We start from the raw sequence: 7,947 nt of genomic DNA, 5'->3' as shown, positions 1-7,947 counted from the left end.
TGAACTGGGTGACGCTGAAGTCTTTTCGGAGGCTGAGGTGGATGTTTGAGTCTTTGCGCGGATTGGAGCCTTCCCCTTCCCCCCAGGACGCTGCGCTGGGTGACGGCTCCGGCTCGGATCGCAACTCTGGTTCCTCTGAGGTGGATTGTGTTCCCGACAAGCGGATGAGCGGAGCCCCGCGGGCCTCTGGGGGTCCCGCAGAGTCGGCGGTGCTGACCCCGTCCCGCTGGAGGCGGGACGTTGATCAACTTTCTGTCGGACCCCGCCCTAGTGGGCGGGCGTCCTGGCCCGCTCCATCCCCAAGAGGCGGTGTCTACTATGGTGTTATAAACGCCAATCACTTTGTTTTTAAAATTTTAAAAGTTTAATAATGAAATAGTTATAAAAATAGTAATACAATTAGAGTAGTGAAAATTTAGAGTTAGGACAATTACAAGACAATAAAAAGCAAAGAATTACGGACGTCCGGATGCTCTCGGGCACTTAAACCCAATAAGCATGCCTTGTGAACAAAGGAATAACCTTTAAAAGCAATAGCCTGTTGCATATTCATACATCTCATACATGATGCATAAATTCCTTGCAAATTAAGAACTTTTCTGGTTTTTGTCAAGTTCTTCCCCTTAATCCTGGTGGTTCCATAAAGACGGAGAGAAGGTGGAAGAATGTTTGTCTTTTCTGATAAGGAGGCAGTAATTCTTTATGGGCCTCCATCACTGCCATCTCTGTGTGAAGAGTTTCTTCATTATCTCATCTCTTGCTTGAGCTAGTAAAAAAACCCCCCACATACATAGGTTCTATTTTAACTACAAAACTACATTTACCATACGATTAAAATGTTAATACAGCACTTCTAATTGTGAAAAATGCATATTTTATGTTGGCTTTTTGCAAATATTAAATTGAATATTATATGTATTATGTTATATTGATTAGAAGTGCTGTAGTAACATTTTAATACTATAGTAAATGTAGTAAACGGAGGTCCGAACCCCTGATTCTGAGGCTATCTCTAAGGAAGAGGGATAGCCAAACCTCGGGGAGGTGGAAGGGGTCAGGGTGGGGGCTTACACGATTCACGATTCTCTGGCAACAGAAATCCCTTTGTGTAAGTCTAAGAGGTTTGCTAACGTTTCCTTCCTCTGTGCAATAAAATAAAGGGAAATGTAGAAGTATGAATGGACAGGCCTGAGGGTGTAGATGTGTGTGCGAAAGTAAGTGGAAAATAAAGGTGAGTAAATGGAAATTAGTGGAAGATATGCAATGCAGATTGTTTGTTTTGAGCTAAATAAAAGTGAGTAAGTGTGCACGAATGAAAGTATATGTAACAGTATTGTGAAGTCCAGAAGTATGAATGAACAGGCTTGAGGGTGTGAATGTGAGTGAGAGTGAGCGAGAGATAAAGGTGAGTAAATGGAAATGAGTGGAAGATATGTAATGTAGATTGTTTATTTTGAGCTTTATTTTTTAGAGGGAGGTGTATTATGTCGAATGGTTTGTGAGATAAAGGATTTTTTGCATGGGTAGTTGAAAGAAGGTAGTATTTAGGTTGTTAGAAAATGTGAGGGAAAAAAAAAGGACCTGTTTGTTAAATATTCCAAAATATTATAATGTGAGCAAAGATACTGTAAAAGTAACAAGGAAAAAAATTTAACAAGGAAGTTTGGGCTAGAGAAGGAAATAGGGGAAGATGCTTCATACTGAGCAAATGTCTTCATTGAGCTGTTAATTCAGCTAATTCTTTTCCCTTTACTGTGTACAAGTAGTTTAAATTATTTCTTCCAATTTGCATTGTGATTTTTCATCTTAAAATTTGTAACTTGCTATACTCTAAGGTTGAAAAACTAGTTTACAGCTGTGACATAGCCAGACCTACTTTTAATTTATTTTGAATCAATGTGAAGCTGTTCAATCACATGGTTCTCAGTGTGTAAAGTTAAACTAAAGGTAACACCAGCTGCTTGGCAGGTCAATGAGAAACATTTTTTCTTCCAGCCAGTCCTTTTACATGTACCCAAATGTGTTTTGCTTTTTTAGTTTTTTGTTTTGTTTGTGTTTCTGGAAGTGCTGACTACTTGCAGTGCACCTAGAACAGCAGCTAGAGTTGTGCATGCATAGCACTTTTGAAAAATAGGGCTCATTTTTTTGACCTCGAATTGGAGATGGCTACATATATAAATGGGAACACACAAAGCTGGATGAAGAAAAGGTTTCAGTATCTTCTAATGTAAGCTGTTAATTTGTTACTTTGAGCATCGCTGTAGGTGTGTGACACACACACATTAAAAAAAAAAAAAAAAAAAAAAGATGGTGGGGGGGAATTTCTGCTTGCTGTAGTTTTATTTCTGGAATGAGTTAGACAGCTATGAAGAAGTTGTGGGTTCCTTGTGTAGTTTACCCAGGCCTGCAAGGAGGGCTTGGTCCATTTTATATCATCTCCCTCTGTTAATTTTTCATACAAAAACTTTACTGCCTGTGTGTATCCCTCAATCCATAATCTACAATATCCCAATAACCCAAGTAGTTTTCTGATCTCCCTCTTGGAAGAGGGAGGGGGAAGGGATAAAATTCCAGCAATTCTTTCTGGGTTAAGCTTCCGACTACCTTTACTTATTAAGTGTCCAAGATATTTTACCTCTGGTTCCACAAATTGCAGCTTCCCTTTTGACACCCTTAATCCTTTTTCCCCAAGAAAATTCAAAAGTTTTATAGTAGCCTCCCTGACTTCAGCTTCAACTTCCCCCGATAGTAAAAGATCATCCACATATTGGAGAATTTGTATCCCAGGAGGAGTGGGGAAAGCTTGTAGTATTGTTTCTAAGGCTTGTCCAAATAAGTTCGGGGACTCTGTAAAGCCTTGTGGTAATTTCGTCCATCTTAATTGCTGCTTTCTCCCAGTTTGTGGATCCTCCCATTCAAAGGCAAAGATATCTCGGCTCTCTTTGGCTAATGGGCAAGCCCAAAAAGCATCTTTAAGATCCACCACACTAAACCACTGATGCTGGGGAGGGACCTTACTTAGGAGAGTATAGGGATTTGGTACCACTGGGTAGCGAGTCCAAGTTCTCTTGTTCACCTCCCTTAAATCTTGTACTAATCTGTAACTCCAATCAGACTTCTTTACTGGGAGAATAGGGGTATTGTGAGGAGACATACAAGGTTCTAATGTCCCATCCTCTATTAGCCCTTCTATTACTGGCTTCAAACCTTCCCGTCCTTCTAATGAGATAGGATACTGACGCACACGTCTGGGACAATCTTCTCTCTCAATTGTAACTTTTATAGGATCGATATTTAATCCTCCCCTATTTCCTTCACCAGCCCAAACTTCCTTTTTAATTTTCTTTTCATCCTCCTGGTCTAATTTTAGCACTTTAGCTGTCATCCTCCCATCTTCTGGTATAACTCCTATCCCTAATTTCACTTGAAAATCTCATCCCAATAAATTACTACCTGCTCCTGGGACTAACAAGACATCCCCCATCCAAAATCTAGTTTCTCCCTCCATTACCATATTTTTGATGACAGGAACAGTGAAACTCTCTCCTTTTGCTCCTGTTACTTTTACAGTATCTTTACTTACACTATAGCCTTTTGGAATATTTAACAAACAGGTTCTTTCTGCTCCTGTATCTACTACAAATTCCAATTCTTCTTCTTGGGGACCTACTTTTAAAGTTATCACAGGCTCCAGATGGTATCTGTCTCCTAGAAAATAGAGCCTTGGACACCCCTATTCTTCTTCGGTGATCATCTCTTTGAAGATTTTCAGATCTTTTGCCCGCTTAGGACAGTCCCTCCTATAATGTCCTTCGCCCTGACAGTAAAAACAGACATTCTTAAAATGCTCCTGAGGTTTGGTTTGTATTGGGGTTTTATTCTTTTCTGTTCTTCTGTCTCTATGACCGTTAGGAGTAGAGTCTGTGTGTTTTTGATTTTTCTTGTACTTGTTTTCTCTCATGGTGACTGCCATAATTTTTGCCTTCAGTTTAGCTTTTTCTTCATCCCTCCGGACATAAACTTTCTGAGCTTCCTTTAATAAGTCATTTAATGGTTTATCATGCCAATCCTCAATTTTTTCTAATTTCTTTCTAATATCTGGCCAAGCATTTGTTACAAAGTTAATCCTTAACAAAGCTTTCCCCACATCAGTTTCAGGATCTATTCCTGAATATTGTTTTATATTTTTCCTAAGTCTGTCTAACCATTCAGTTGGGGTCTCTTCTTTCCCCTGCTGTGCCTCAAAAGCTTTTTTAGCATTTTGCCCTCGAGGTGCCGCCCCTTTTATTCTCTTGATTATTGTATTGCAATAGTCATTCATAAGTTTTCTCCCCTCTTCACTATTTTGACTCCACCCCGGAGGTTCAGTTGGCATTATGTCTTCTCCAGAGGGCCCCTGTGGATGTTCTTTATTCCAGGCTTTAATGCCTGCAACTCTTATAATTTCCCTTTCTTCCTGAGAAAATAGTATCTTCATTATAGACTGCATTTCTTCCCAGGTATAAACGTTTGGACCTAAAAATTGGTCAAGTTGTTCAGCTGTGCCGATGGGATCCTCTAAAATCCCTTTGATTTCTTTTTTTAAAATTTCTGACTTCGGAAGAAGTCAGGGGAGCATTCACAAATCCAATCCCACCCCCTCCCATCGGGACCTCTCTTAGTGGAAATAGACCAATTTCTTTATTCCAATGTTTTTCTGCAGCTTTATTTTCGTGTGGTGAGGAAAAATCAGGAGAAAGCTGCCTCCTAACTGCACCTCTAGTATTTTTATAAGGAGCATCTTCTCGGGACAGGGAGTTCCTTGGAGCCGGAGCTGCGGTTTCCAAGGGAACGGAGCTCCGGGCAGGAAGGGCGGTGTGAGGAGGACATACCATAGAGACGTGCTCCTCCAGAGTCGGAGCACGGGCGGGGTTTGCTGCCGGAGCTGCTGAAGGGGGGAGCATGTCCGGGGAGTGCCCGGCAGCGCGGTCAGCCTCCACGTGGCTCACGGCGGCTGAGCCAGCCGCTCCCAGCAGAGGCAGGGCAGCGGCAGCAGCGCTCAGCGTAGCCGGAATGGGCAAAGCCGCGGGGGATGGGGCCGAGAAAACTGCTGCGGGAGAAGCGGCCAGAGACGGGACAGCCGGGACTAACGGGAGCCCGCCGGGCGCGGCCAGCGGACCAGCCGCGGACAATCTGGGCAGGATGGGGGAGGGGGCCGGTCGGGCAGCCGCGAGCAGCGAGGCGGGGGCCGGTACCGACGCGGCAGGCGGCGAAACAGGGACCAGGGGGGTTGCTGCGGGCAGCGGGGCGGGAGCCTGCAGAGCCGCCGCCGCGGGCACGGGAACCGGGGCAGGAACACGCGGCGAGCCAGAGCCCGGGGTGGGCGCAGGGACCGGGACAGGCACCGGCACCGGGGCCGGCGGAGCTGAGGGGAGCAGCTCGCTGGGACCCGAAACCGGTGCTGGGGCCGCAGGCGGTGCAGGCGCGAATGGGAAGGGAGGAGGTAACATTTCTAAAGGATCCCATTCTTTTTCTTTTCCTCTTTTTTTCTCTTGCTCCCCTCCCTTCTCTTTCCCTTTTTTCCTTTCTTGTTTTGTTTCGGGGATTTCTGATACCTTAAAGATTTTTACTTTCCTAAAATCCCCTGTCCAACACGTGGCATATTCTCTTTCTTCTGAATTAAACGGTTCCTTTGAGTTTACAAATACATTTAAAGCCTGACAAATCCATTTCTCAAAAGAACCATATCTAGGCCAATAAACGTGGTCAGATCTTATTTCCTTTGTTGGCCATTCAAGCATACAAAATTGTATCATCTTTACTTTGTCCTTATTTCTTGTACAAGGGTTTTTTTCCCAGTTGGCTAACATAACTCCCAGGGGACTATCTTGGGGTATCTCTGTTGATAATTTCTTACTGGATTTCTGTCCCATTTTTCAAGATTTTATCTACTCACCCCCTGCCTCTGTTCCACCTTCCTCCCCCTACCCAAATACCACTTTTCCCTCGACTACACTCTCAAAAAAAAAAAACCTCCTTTTTCTCACACCACCCCTCAACACAACACACTTTCCTCCAAGGAACTACAACAAAGCTTAAAATAAACAATCTGCATTACGTATACTTTCATTTGTCCCCATTCGCTCAAGTTTATTTTTCACTTACTCACACACACAACACAACAACCACAACAACAAGGTACCTTTTATTTTTCAACACACCTATTACACCTTTAGGTGTCCCTGGCCAGTACCGGTGTTCTTGGATACCTCTCGATCTGGCTGAGTTGTTCCCAACCCCAGATTCTCTCGGGTGTACCCTCACTCCGGCAAAATTTTACTCAGTCCTGGGTGCTCTCGAAAATTAATATCTCAACCCAGCAGACTTTTATTCAACCCTGGGTGCTCTTGAGGATTAATATCTCAACCCAGCAGCAACCCTGGGTCCTCTTGAATATTAATCCCTCAACCCAGCCCATTCAATTCAACCTCCCTGGGGGGGGGATTCTCTCACTCTTTTATCATTCGCTTCGTCTCTGTACTGGCCGCTTTTCTCGCGAAAAAGACGGAAACGCAGCATGGGAGACTACTGCACTCACTTAGCAGGTCTGAGGTAACCAGCCCGCCTCTCATTCACACACATTCATCCCCCCCTTATCCACCCCATTCACACACATTCATCCCCCTTATCCACCCCATCCCAACAAATACTTACCTATCCGTTGTCCTTGGGTCTTTGTTCTTCGTGTACACTTTGGTCTTAGGGGCTAATTACCGCGGTTTAGGAATTCTTTCCCTTTTCTTTGCTTTATTGTCTCTTTTTGTCCATCGGATCGTAACCTGCGGTCTGTGGTCACACCAGGGGAACAGAGCGAGGCTGCCTAATCAGGGCAGGACGCGTCTTCTCACTCTAATTCTCCTACAGCACCCACAGCGAGGTATTAAGAACCATCCTCTGCTACCATTTGTTATAAACGCCAATCACTTGTTTTAAAAATTTATAAAAGTTTACTAAAAATAAAATGGAAAAAAAATTAATACAAGTATAGTAATAAAGATTAAACAATTAGAGTTAGGACAATTAAAGAGACAATAACAGCAAAAAGTTACAGCCCGGGCTGGGTACCTCTCTCTGGACAAAAGTGAGCCAGGAGAAGGACCCCGATAAAAAAGAATTCCCTCCTTAAGAGGGGTAACCTGTTGCATACACAAATCACTTCATGAATAAGCATATATTTATTTAAAACAAGAAGTTCGTCCGGTACTTGTTGAGGAATTCCTGTTAATCCCAGGCGCCTTGAAGTCTAAGTCGAATTTGGAGAAGTTCGGTTTTTTGTTGATAAGGAAAGCCATAAATTCCTCTCCTCTGGAAGATTTAGGGGTTTTTGTAATTGTTATCTCTGTGTGAAGAATTTCTTGATTATCTTCTCCTTCTCTTGAGCAAAAAGAATACCACACACACATATTTTCTATTTTAACTACTGAAGCTTAATTTCAATTACAAAACTACATTTACTATATTATTAAAATGTTACTACAGCATAACTTTCCAACCTAGCATAATACATATTGTAAATATCTGCGTAGAGCCATATAATCTGCATTTTTCACAGTCGTGATTCCCTCTGTGCTGCAAGTAGCCCTGCAGCGTGGCAGCAGTAGCTTGCCTCTAGTGAGTTTGCAGGCAGGGTGCTTCACCACTGTAGTGCTCAGGTGCTGTTTCCTATTGTGACATTAAAGCTTAAATTCAAGAGTGCCTCTTTCCATCCAATTATTGTTTGTACCACAGGAGCCTCTTTGAACAGCGTTTCCTAGCAGTCAAAGAGAAGGTATTGCAGAGACAAATTCCTTACTTTCTGTCTCCCCCCACTGTATTCATGTTTTGTCCATTCTCTCTTCAAAATATGGATTTGTAAAACTCATGCTCTGTGTCCTCAGATGCCCTTCCCAAATCAAACCTTGGCTTCGT

Source organism: Anomalospiza imberbis, chromosome W (genome assembly GCF_031753505.1).
Source record: "Anomalospiza imberbis isolate Cuckoo-Finch-1a 21T00152 chromosome W, ASM3175350v1, whole genome shotgun sequence".
In the NCBI taxonomy this organism is placed as follows: Eukaryota; Metazoa; Chordata; class Aves; order Passeriformes; family Viduidae; genus Anomalospiza; species Anomalospiza imberbis.
This window is presented reverse-complemented; position numbering follows the sequence as displayed.